A 12,500-nucleotide genomic window follows, 5' to 3' on the forward strand; every position below is an offset into this window, starting at 1 on the left:
AGTAGTAGTAGTAGTAGTAGTAGTAGTATTAGTAATAGTAGTAGTAGGAGTCGGAGAGAGGGCAAAATATTTTCATGAAATAAGAAAAATATTATTAATATTTATACCTAATAAACATCGTAGTTTGAGTTCAAGTACCTCAAGAAAATGTAAATGCTTTCAAGATGAAAATTAAATATATTATGGTTCTTTGTATATTGTTTCTGACGATATGAACTCACATTAACTACGATTCTTACGAACTTTTGTTGTTTAATTGAACATTAAAATAGATGTTTAAGAAAAAATCTATATCAAACCACTTTCTAAGTTGAAATATATTAAATGGTGTTTTTTTTTAACCAACGGAAAAACCTGCAATAAAAATGGCGTCAGAACAAAGACTTATAAAATTCTAAATAGTTGCTCGAACACACGCACACACACGCGACTCCAACACGACTAGGTTTCAGAAATCATCCAGTGACAGTAATGATTTAACCAATAAAACTATATTCTAGAAATAACAGTGAACCATTAACTTATCAATTACTTGCAGTAATCTTTTTGCCCATTATTTAACAATCTATATGTCGGTACTGCAGGATGTAACTTATATTTACATTAGTTAATTGAGTCGTTTCATGTTTTACCATATCATCATCTTGTCTGATAATTTTTCCTTGGGAATTCCACCTGTTACAATATTTTACAGAAATATTCTAACTTTTATTTTCATATCCCCATTGTTTCTACACGTTTAATTATTCATTTGCCACATAGGAATACTACCTTACTGCTCTCCAACTGCAGTCCCATATATTCACCAGGCTTCACAATTTCAGTCACCAAAGAAATAAACGTCAAGGAAGCAAGAAGTCGCCCGCCGGACCACCATTCACAGAGCCCATCCGGCTGATGGGCTCAACACAGGTCACAGCTTAAAAATCAGGTCTAGACAATAGAATTATGCTCGTGGCCATAAATGCGCTCATGTTTTCAAACAAAGAGCGACAACGGCTACGAACATTCTCCTAATTGCAGCAACAAAGTCTACCCCCTCTTACCTAATACGCAGTCATACGGTAGAGGGTAGATAGGAGCAGAGATGTGGAGAAATGTTTTCATACGTTAAAGAGAATTTAAGGAAAAACAGCAGCGGAACTTTTAAGGAATAGATGAACAATGCAAGCACATTTAATCAAAGAATCGTGAATGACGAATAAGTAATATTTGAAATGATTTATAACATAAATGAAATTAGCTATAAACTATGATTTCTTTAAAAATCAAAATGTTTATAGAAGTACTTCAATGCACAGCAACGGAAAAATAGTACCGGTAGACACAAACTACCATATATCACTAATATTCTGCAAGTTCAAGAGATTGAGCACATTATGTATCATAGAGGTCCATCTATAAAGTCAAAAGATGAAATTATCACCCAAAATTTCAGCAACAGAAACCAAGCTCTTAATCGACAAAGGATACTTAGCTAACGAACAAATAATCAGCTTGAGATATATAACACATCATTGAAATTTAGACAAAACTTATCAAGTTCCCAAGTCATTTTGTACCACGGCAATATATATATATATATATATATATATATATATATATATATATATATATATATATATATATATATATACTTACAATTACGAATAGATAGGTATGAAATTTACGTAAAAGCTTACACGTACGCACATACACACACACACACACACACATATATATATATATATATATATATATATATATATATATATATATATATATATTATATATATATATATATATATATATATACATATATGTGTGTGTGTGTCAGTGTGTGTATGTGTGTGTGTATGAGCGCGCGTCCTGGCCTACACAGCTAGCAGGCATGTAATTTATCTGAATACAAAACCTCCGTCAAAGCAGCCAATAATTTCCAGAGAAGTTATAAACAATTGTGACGCCAACACTGCCCCATATATGCAAAGAAGAAATAGTGGAAACAAGAGTGGCAATCAGGTTTCATATTCCTTAAGAAATTGAACGGAAGTTCTGATTAAACCTGTCATATTTTTATGTGGTATATTTCTGAAAAATATCTATGCGTATATGATGAATTGAGTATGCACGGCCGCACATGAAGTGGCAGTTTGCTACAAGCAGGAACCATTGACAAAATCCATTATCACAGAGCTGACTTGAGTCTAAATTGGATGTAAGAATTCAAGGATGAGGCTGAATACCTTCGATTAAACTTCATAAAGAGGAATGATGTTTAGAAGTTATCTAATGACATCTAAAGAAAAGATCCATTATCTAAGCAGCAAGAATTGGGAACTCCAAACACGCAACCGTTCTAAGACAGCATTTAGAGAGTTCCAATATGCCGACAATCCTGGCAGTTTCACTTTCTAAATTTTCGAGCATTATTGTGGCTTTATATTGACATTAGACAAAGGGACTGGTGAAGAAAACTGTAAGTTGGAAGATGGTATATGAAATAACAGTGCGATGCTCGGAAAAAATCCAAGCAGTCACCGTTCTTAAATTAAGCCGTACACGAGCATGATACCAAAATGAAGTATAAATAATCTTAATCTCATTGCTGGGATTGTAATCCAGACTCAATCTCTTTGATTACTAATATACATTTCATAATTTCTTGCTATTCATAGTAACACAAGATTGTCGTCCCTCAGGAAACTCATGAATCACTCCTTTAAAACATGTATTTTAACGGTATCTGGCATACAGTCCATTCACCAAAACTGTATACGGCTTCACTCCGTCTCCATTTACCATAAATGTGTAGGATATTTTGTTGGCTCGTCTTTTCTTTCCTTCAATGGCCTCTTATAGAAATCCTCTTTAGCTGCCAATTTATATGCAGATGATTTTACTTGTACCAAATCATTTTAGTTTGTTTCTCAGGAAATCCAATCACAGCACAATTTTATTTTGAATGACAGCATGAAAAGGTTTAATCATTAGAGATTTTTTTCATAATTCCAGTAAAAATATATTTCCCGCATTTTGCATTTTACTTACAATTAGCCTTTTCTCTATTTCTACTCGGGCAAAGGCCCATCAGAACCACGAATTTATTTGTCAACACATAGGCAGAAACATTTGAAGAAATATACGGCGTGTCCATTTCCAAGTATATGATATTGAATACAGACAAATTCATGGAAAGAATGAATGCCATGACCAGTTAACTAGGGTGATTTATTAACAACTTTAAAAAGAGGATAGGAAAACTTTCAGAATTGAAATTACTTTCGGTTGATTTAGGATGCAATACGAGACTTGGATTCATCTACACTTGTCTTAAAGCAGGTAACATGAAAAGGAAATTTACATAATAAGTTCTAAACGTTAAGACTGAAAAAAACAAGTCACTCAAGCTAGCTTTATAAGAGAGAGAGAGAGAGAGAGAGAGAGAGAGAGAGAGAGAGAGAGAGAGAGAGAGAGAGAGAGAAGAAATCAGGGTACGAAAAGTCTCCTTGCAGTTTTTCCAACAAACATTTTTCTCCTTTTTAAGAAGAAAAAAAATTTCTTAAAATGATGCAAAAGTTAAAATTCTAACAGCGTAAACTTCCACAGAGTGGAAGTTCGTTTGATTACTGATACATCAAAAGCCTTTTGGGAAACGGGAACACGTTTTACGTTCCGATGGAATTACTGTTCGTTTTACATGCTTAGCAGGGTTGCAAATTCTTTCCAGCGAATAAAACGCGAGGAAATGTTCACCACACTCGGCTCCGTTTAGTTTCACGAACTAAATTGGTTTCTCTACAAAACCCTGAATAATGACGGGGTTTGTAATGGTGATGGCTATTTACATTGCTTAATAATAATGCAAATTCAGAGGTTATGTAAATACAACTAATCGTTCACTACGAATCTCATCACCACATTATTAGAATCCAATGAATGATGAAGAACATCAAATGATCACACGAAGTAAAGGTTGTGTTGTCATTTGTGAATGAAAACCGGATCTTGATTTTATCAATTGCCTTTTTTTTGTAGGATATATTCAGCACAGCAGTTAATTACTTCAGTGTATAAATGCCTTTGTATCTCTAAGAATAAAAACTGATCACACAAAAAAAACTTTGATAACTCTCATGCATTAAAATAAATCATAGTTAATACTAACAACTCCTACAGGCTATGAAAAACAACATTCTGACAACTAATATACAAACGAAGGGTGTTGAAAAGATATGAAGTAATAAAAAAGAAGTATTCCTGACGTTTAAACAAGAAAAAATTAATATACTTTAAAATTTTCAAAAGATGGTGTTGTGTATTTAAAAAAATATGCATAAGTCATATACAACCAAAAAATAACAGTAATTTTATCAATCCATATATTTCGAGCAAACACAGACCCCTATTCAACTAAATTTATTACGTAACATACTGCATACACACTACTTATAAAACTTATCCATATTTCTTATCAATTAATTTCAAAATAATAAAAATCGTAATAAATAAATATATCAATAATTATAATACCAGTTACAATAACAATAATGATAAACTAGAAAAGTGCTCTTAGTGCAGACCTCGGCCACGGCAGATGATTTCGGTCGACCTTTTCCACAACCTTGACCTTGGTCTTTGACCTAGGACTTTCAAAATTGAATCTCTTCTACGTCTTATCATAAAAATTAATCCCTGAAATTTTCACTACTCTATGAGTAAAATTGTGGCCAGGAAGTTGTTCATAAGTAAACAGATAAACGAACAAATAGGGGCGAAGATATAACCGCCTCCCAACTTCGTTGAAGGAGGTAAAAATAATGAGAGCTATTGAATGATATGAACGTGAGTTAGACTGATCTGGAATCTGAATTTTGTCATTTGGAAAATGCCTGAAGATTCTCATAAAGTTATCAAAAATATGCAAAAAATGTAAAAAACAGTTTTTTGCAAGGACGTACCGGTACGTCCATTGGGGGTAAAAGGGTTAAATAATCCATATACAAAAAATTCATTCTCAGACATTACCAACACTACTAAAACAAAAGTGGCTTTATATCCTTTTCATTCAAATCACCTGGCAACAGTGGCTATCTCGCACCTCAATCTTTTTCATCTTACATCCAACTGCCATTCACAGTGTTCCTTGAAAACTGGTATATATTCTCTCTCTCTCTCTCTCTCTCTCTCTCTCTCTCTCTCTCTCTCTCTCTCTCTTTGCTCCTACATGTAAATAACAAATCAAAGGAAGGTAAACTGCAGATCAATTCAATACTCCGTCTCCAAATTGTAAACAATATCCCTAATATATCTAATTTTCGGTCTCTGAATATATAAGCCTGTTTTCCTTGGTTTCTATCACCCAAGAGCGATGGGTATCAAATATATCAGAGAAAAATGGCGAGAGATAAGAAATTCTAATAAACAATCATGTCTAAAAAAGGAAAATCACAAATACATAACATGAACTCCTTTCAAATTTTTCAAAAGTGCAGGTTTAATAAAAAATTAAAAAAAAAAAAAGCAAAAATATGGTATTCGTCCAAAGACAATTACATCAATACTCCAGTACATTAAATTCAAAAGATCATTATTATTTAGCCTAACCTTGGTAAAATAAAAAAAAAGGGGGGCGGGAGGCGGAACCTTCTATGTCATATTGTATACATAGATTCAAAATAAAATATTACTCGTACATGTTGATCACCCCACTTCTCGAAAATACAATTGACCACTTTTTCCAGTCTTTAAAAGAAATTTCCAGTGTAGGATACCTCGAGATGAAAATGAATTATACTTTAATTCAGAAGTTTTTCATAGGTTTAGCATCCCATGTTGGTATTTATCATTTAAGAAGCTGATCCTTACAAAAGACATAGGCCTACCATACATCATCACACGCGAGAGGGTAAAATATGAAATAGCCGAGGGCGGAAAATTCAGAAACATTAATTCGGATTTCCTTACGTCATTAAGAAAAACTATCAATCAAAAGTTTGGTCTACAAAGAATGATGGTGTAAAAATAGGAGTAGACAAATAGATTCATAAATAACTAGAGGGGATTTTTATTAGCTATGACTTACACACATTACACATAATAATATATCCAAGATAGAAACAAGACAGTCAATGAGCAAGTTGATAGTTTGATTGATGGAATTGTAGAAACAAATCATAGTGAATTTTATGATCATTTACCCATAATTCTCCGCAAGTTTACATAAAATTCGCTAATCTCGATAACCCCTGACACAGAGAGGACAACAAAATATGTCTCAATAAAATGTAAGGTGAAGGTCAAATATAATCAATGAAAGTGAAAAAGAATGACATGAAAAAATACACCAGAAAATCGTGAAAAAAGCCAGACTTTTATGATATTATTCATCTCAAAACATGTCAAAACTCATGTTCACCTCTTCCAAAATATAATTATCTTGCTATATATAAATATATACACATATAATTTATATATAGATCTAATATTTATATATATGTACACACACACACACACACATATATATATATATATATATATATATATATATATATATATATATTTACTGTATATATATATATATATATATATATATATATATATATATATACTGTATGTATATATATATAAATATATATATATATACATACACACACACACAAACATACACATGCAACACATCTTTCTTCATATATATACACACATGCGGACGTAGGGCATTCGCAGATTCCGCACACAAACTCGCTAGAGCCAAAAACCGTAACCTTTAACATTTACCCAAACGACAACTTTTGAAATTCTTGACAAGTCTTTCAGCAATGAGCTTTTCTCCCAGAAGAGATGTATGTCGGCCATACCTGGCAAAATATTCGTCATGCTACTAAAAAATTAAATATCTTGCTTGAGGGTACGTTAGGGCACACTGTTTTATCTTATTTTTATTCATCTTGTTTTGTAAAAGATTTTATAATTTATATTGGAGATATTTATTTTAATGCTGATACTCTTTTTAAAATATTTTATTTTTCCTTGTTTCCCTTCCTCACTGGGCTATTTTCCCTGTTGGAGCCCCTGGGCTTATAGTATCCTAATTTTCCAACTAGGGTTGTAGCTTAGCAAGTAATAACAATAATAATAATAATAATAATAATAATAATAATAATAATAATACTCTTTTTAAAATATTTCATTTTTCCTTGTTTCCCTTCCTCACTGGGCTATTTTCCCTGTTGGAGCCCCTGGGCTTATAGTATCCTGATTTTCCAACTAGGGTTGTAGCTTAGCAAGTAATAATAATAATAATAATAATAATAATAATAATACTAATAATAATAATAATAATTATTATTATTATTATTATAATCATAATAATAACCACTGGTAAAAAGGTTTCCTTCTATCCTTTATCTGTCTTCACACGTGTACACAGTTTCATCCCATACGACGTTAAAAAAATATTTTTTTTCACTTCACTTTCACCAGCCTACATGTAGCGGTTATCACCTTTAACAGTTTAAATCTATCACCAAAACATTTCATCGCACCACCAGCCACCACCTGGTACCGCCTGATACCTTTTAAAAGCATATCCAGTAATCCCTAATGTTTTCCATTAAATATTAAGCAGGAGCACTTCAAAGCAGACAGGGTTATCTCTGCTGGCTAATCCTCCCTCCCTCGCACCATCCACCTTCCGTAATCCTCTCTCTCTCTCTCTCTCTCTCTCTCTCTCTCTCTCTCTCTCTCTCTCTCTCTCTCTCTCTCTCTCTCTGTATATACAAAACCCCGCCCCTCAAAACTTTTAGAACAGGGGCAAATAAAAAGCGAGAATAGCTGTGGATGAAAGAGAAAGGTGTGAAATTATTGGGATATAAAACACTGTGCGGAAAACGCTGTCCGTAATACTGTATATATATATATATATATATATATATATATATATATATATATATATATATATATATATATATATGTATGTATGTATATATAAACCTATATATACATATATATACAGTATATAATACACATACATACATACACACACACACACATATATATATATATATATATATATATATATATATATATATATATATATATATACAGTATATACATAATATATATACACAGTATATATATATATATATATATATATATATATATATACACATATGTGTGTGTCTGTATAAATATATATAATATATAATATACATACATATCTATCTATCTATCTATCTATCTATCTATATATATATATATATATATATATATATATATATATATATATATGAAATCAAAATTTGCATGGCGCTACGAGCTTATTGGCCGCATCATAAGCTTTCAACCATTTCGAAAAGAGCTCCGGGTTTAAAGAATTCTCATTAAAGTTGACCCTTAATACAAAAGGAGAGATCAAGTGATATCAAAGTAGATATCCCTCGATAGCAATATTGTGCCAACCATAATGTTTAATGCAAAATTAGGGGTGAAGTTTTAACTAACTGAAATACGATAAATTTGTAGTAATTTCATTCAAATCACTAACTTCCCTTTCTTAAATGAAAAAAATGTACTCTTGCCGTCAATTATATTTGAGATTATTTTCATGAAGCTGTTTCCAACTCAATTTGATATTAGTAAATGATGTACAATTTCCAATTACTTTAATATAATCAACTTAGATGTCATGACATTTTCCCTTAACATGCCGTCATTAACCGTAATCATATTTAACACATTCTTAATAAAATCATAGTGGAAACTGTGATTTTACGATTGACAACCATTCAATTTGTTTAATAATTATGTGGAACTCCGTAAACTTTACATGGGAGACATCAGATACGAACCGTATGTAAAGGTCTATGGACACCAGATCGCTATGTACTCTATAAAAAAAAAAAAAAAAAAAAAAAAAAAAAAAAAAATTGCGCGAACAATGCCATTTTAGTTCTGAAATAATTCACAAACAGGAACTAATCCTGTAAACTACGTACTGAAAATTATTAACACCACTTCTATAAAAGTAACAAAGTAATAAAACAATTATACTAACTGCACTGAAAGTGTGTTTGTACGCATTCAGCAGGGAAAATAAAACTTTTATATACCATACCCCCTATCTAAAAGGATAGTAATAACCTTGGCTATAACAATACAATTTCTTTTCCACAATTCTGTCGATAGATAGGCGGGGTCTGATCGTGCTACTGGTTGAATGCCAAAAATGCAAGAGGGGAAAATCTGTATGATAGAGGGATAAATTGCTTGTGCGGGGAACCATGTTTTCTAATATGACTTCCCTCAGATACTGTTTTAGAAACTTCCTCTGCGGACCTACCTATACGATGTTCGCGGGATTATCATTAACCGATCACAAACATCGTAACTTGCATGAATAAAACTCAAAGTTTGACATATTTGAATCTTATGACAAGGTGAGAAATATGAAGAAGAATTGATTATATTCCGGAAGCTATATATAGATTACATAAAATGGGTTTAAATTTCAAACAGCATATCCTTAATAAAGAAATTCAGATGGTAATATTTGAAGAACTATCGATCAAAATAGGTTGTAAACAAAATAAATGGAACGATCTGCTTCTACAAACTTTCTAAAGTTACTCGGACAAGACATGTAAAGGTAGATAGGAATGATGGAATAATTTTAATGAAAAAATAAAAATCAAGAAAACACTCCTTTAAAGGTAATAAAAAGGAAACTATTTTAAATAAAATAGAGGGTGGGTGGTTGTGTACTGTATTTTAGCTAATGTGCTGTTATCCCGCTTATTTTCTGTAGTTGTATATCAACCTCATTACGATCACTAATATATGGTTTCTACTTTTATTGAAGCTGTTACACAAGTCTCTCTGAACAGGGACAGTTGAAATATACGAGTAACTATGGATGGAGTTTCATATGATGTAGCAGAGGAAGAAATTCAATTTTCTTTAGAAAGTTCTTGTTTTCTTACACCATACAAAATTAATTTCGAAAATGTCTGCTTTGATTTTCAAAACATACGTTAAGTATTAATTTTTGTTTCTTAGAATTACATTTCGCTGACCCAATCTTATAATTGCACCAGAATTTATTTTAGTGTAGCTAACAAGACGACAAAGCAGTGGACAGGGCATCAATGCTGATACCACGATAACTCTAGAGCTAAAGTTAAAAAATGTTTTCTTATTTTAATAAATTATGAACTGCATATGAACCTAAGCGTTACTGAGAAATAAGTCCTAACTGTTATGACAAATTTACTCCTAATGACTGATTTAAACGAAACATATTTAGACTCTCAATAAAATCATAAATAAGCATATTCAATTAGAATTGTGCATTCTTATATTCAGTATGGATCGTCATCTAAAGGTTTTTATTAATATACAATCATAATCAGAGTTTGGTAAAGAAATTCAGCGACAGAATTACCCTTTCCTATAAAGACTATGAAAATCAAAATCTTAAAAGAACCAATATTCAGTGCAAAATATAGGAGTCCAGAAACGAAAAGGAAAGCGCAAATCTTCCCATTCTAAGCTTTTCTCATAAGGAAAATTATATTTGGATGATACTTTCTTTTCCCCACTTAGTTTTTCTTACTCCTCTCATTTGCTTCACCTTTGCTTTTTCTCAACCTGCTCAAAGGAGCGTATACAGTACCTTCTCGCAGTCTACCCTTGCGCCTTATCCAGCTCCCCGACTATTAGGTGGCCGGTAACCTAATAATAAAAGGGGGCGAGAGATTCATTCCCTCAGGCCAACTGAAGCAGCTGAAAAATTGGCGGTGGCAGCCGTTGGATAACAGAATACACAGGTGATTGAACTACGGAACTTTGAGTAATATGCGAAAGTATCTCTCTCTCTCTCTCTCTCTCTCTCTCTCTCTCTCTCTCTCTCTCTCTCTCAATACACAAACATATATATATATATATATATATATATATATATATATATATATATATATATATATATATATATATATATATACATACATATATATGTGTATATAAACACACACACACACACACACACATATATATATATATATATATATATATATATATATATATATATCATACATAAAGAAAGGAAAAGAAAATGGCAACGGGATTAAAGTTCACACAGATTCAGGGTTTGTCAACTTAATACAAAAGTCTAAACTTAATCTAATTAGTTTAAGTAATGTCACTGAACAACAAGGGAAATAAGAAGACAAAACCAACCTTGAAAAAATCCAGGAATGACATACTAACTTCACTGGATCACTAACTCAATTCGATATCAATTTTAGTTAATGGAACCACGTAACAATCTTATGTTGTAATCAGCTAAGTGCACGGTCAGTATTGAAGATGGTTTTCATACATTTATTATAAGCCACACATACTGTACTAAGCTGGTTTCATTGTTTTATCCACTAAAGGGACTAGGATGCTAGAAAACTTTAAATTAATCAATCAATCTATTAACGGGATTATAATGTTCTACACCTCGTAATTACAGCTGTTTCTTTTATATACGATACTAAAGTTTATCTATTACTTTCATTTTGCTCCTACAATTTCCTCTATCACAAAATGTACTAACCCATACCCCTATCCATATTTATTTTTACCATTACATTAGTAAGCATTCACACTGGTGAACACACAAAGGTAAATATGAGTGTATGTTCGTGTGTAAGCGTGTGTCTCATCAAATCTCATATCGCAGGCCCTAACCCCTCCCAGACGGTGCACACCCTCCTTCGGCGGCATAGCCAGTCGTGATAATCTACCTGCCCCGGCTCCCTAAATGAGCGAAGCTTGTAATCGATACCAGAGTATCAAAAGCAGATATTATGAAAAAAAAAAGGAAGCGTAGCAATCAGATATTAATTACCACTAGGCTAAAATGGAAGAAGAGTCAGAGAGGTAGGGGGAGATGTGGGCAATACTGTAGGGGGGTAAGAGGGGGTTTGATAATAGAGGTGGGAGAAGATTGGACGTCCAATAGAGGGGGAAAAGTCAAGAGAGGAAGTTCATTTACTCTAATAAAAATGACGTCACTCTTGTAGTCTCGACTGGAAATCAATGGGCGCGTGTGGGAAGGCAAGCAATGACAAAAAGTCGACGTCATTCCAGGCTGAAAGGACACGCCTCACACAATTACCCATGGCAGGAGAGAAAAGGTATTAAAGGCAGCCACGGGCAAAATTGGAGGATTTAACCAATACTTGACATGTGGATAGACAGTTTCTCAAGCAGAAGCACGAGATCAACATATCAGGGGGTTTAGGAAAAGGAAAAAATATTTCTTTTAGAATGCAAAATGTAACAAAATAACAATCAGTAGTGACATCAGCCTCGAGAGAGAGAGAGAGAGAGAGAGAGAGAGAGAGAGAGGGGCGGAAAAAGTTGAAGCCCGAACAATATTACTAATACAAACTATTAATTTCCGTAAAAAGCTTTTATCAAATTAATTCTAACTATATATATATATATATATATATATTATATACACACACATA

General features: G+C 32.4%; 1 protein-coding gene across 1 annotated transcript in view; it reads right to left on the bottom strand.

Moving 5' to 3' along the window:
* The window catches only part of LOC137634906 (microtubule-actin cross-linking factor 1-like), a 1,614,628-nt gene that overhangs the window by 923,713 nt on the left and 678,415 nt on the right, over positions 1 to 12,500 (bottom strand). The window lies entirely within an intron of this gene.

The sequence above is a fragment of the Palaemon carinicauda genome, chromosome 45, assembly GCF_036898095.1.
Source record: "Palaemon carinicauda isolate YSFRI2023 chromosome 45, ASM3689809v2, whole genome shotgun sequence".
Taxonomy (NCBI): Eukaryota; Metazoa; Arthropoda; class Malacostraca; order Decapoda; family Palaemonidae; genus Palaemon; species Palaemon carinicauda.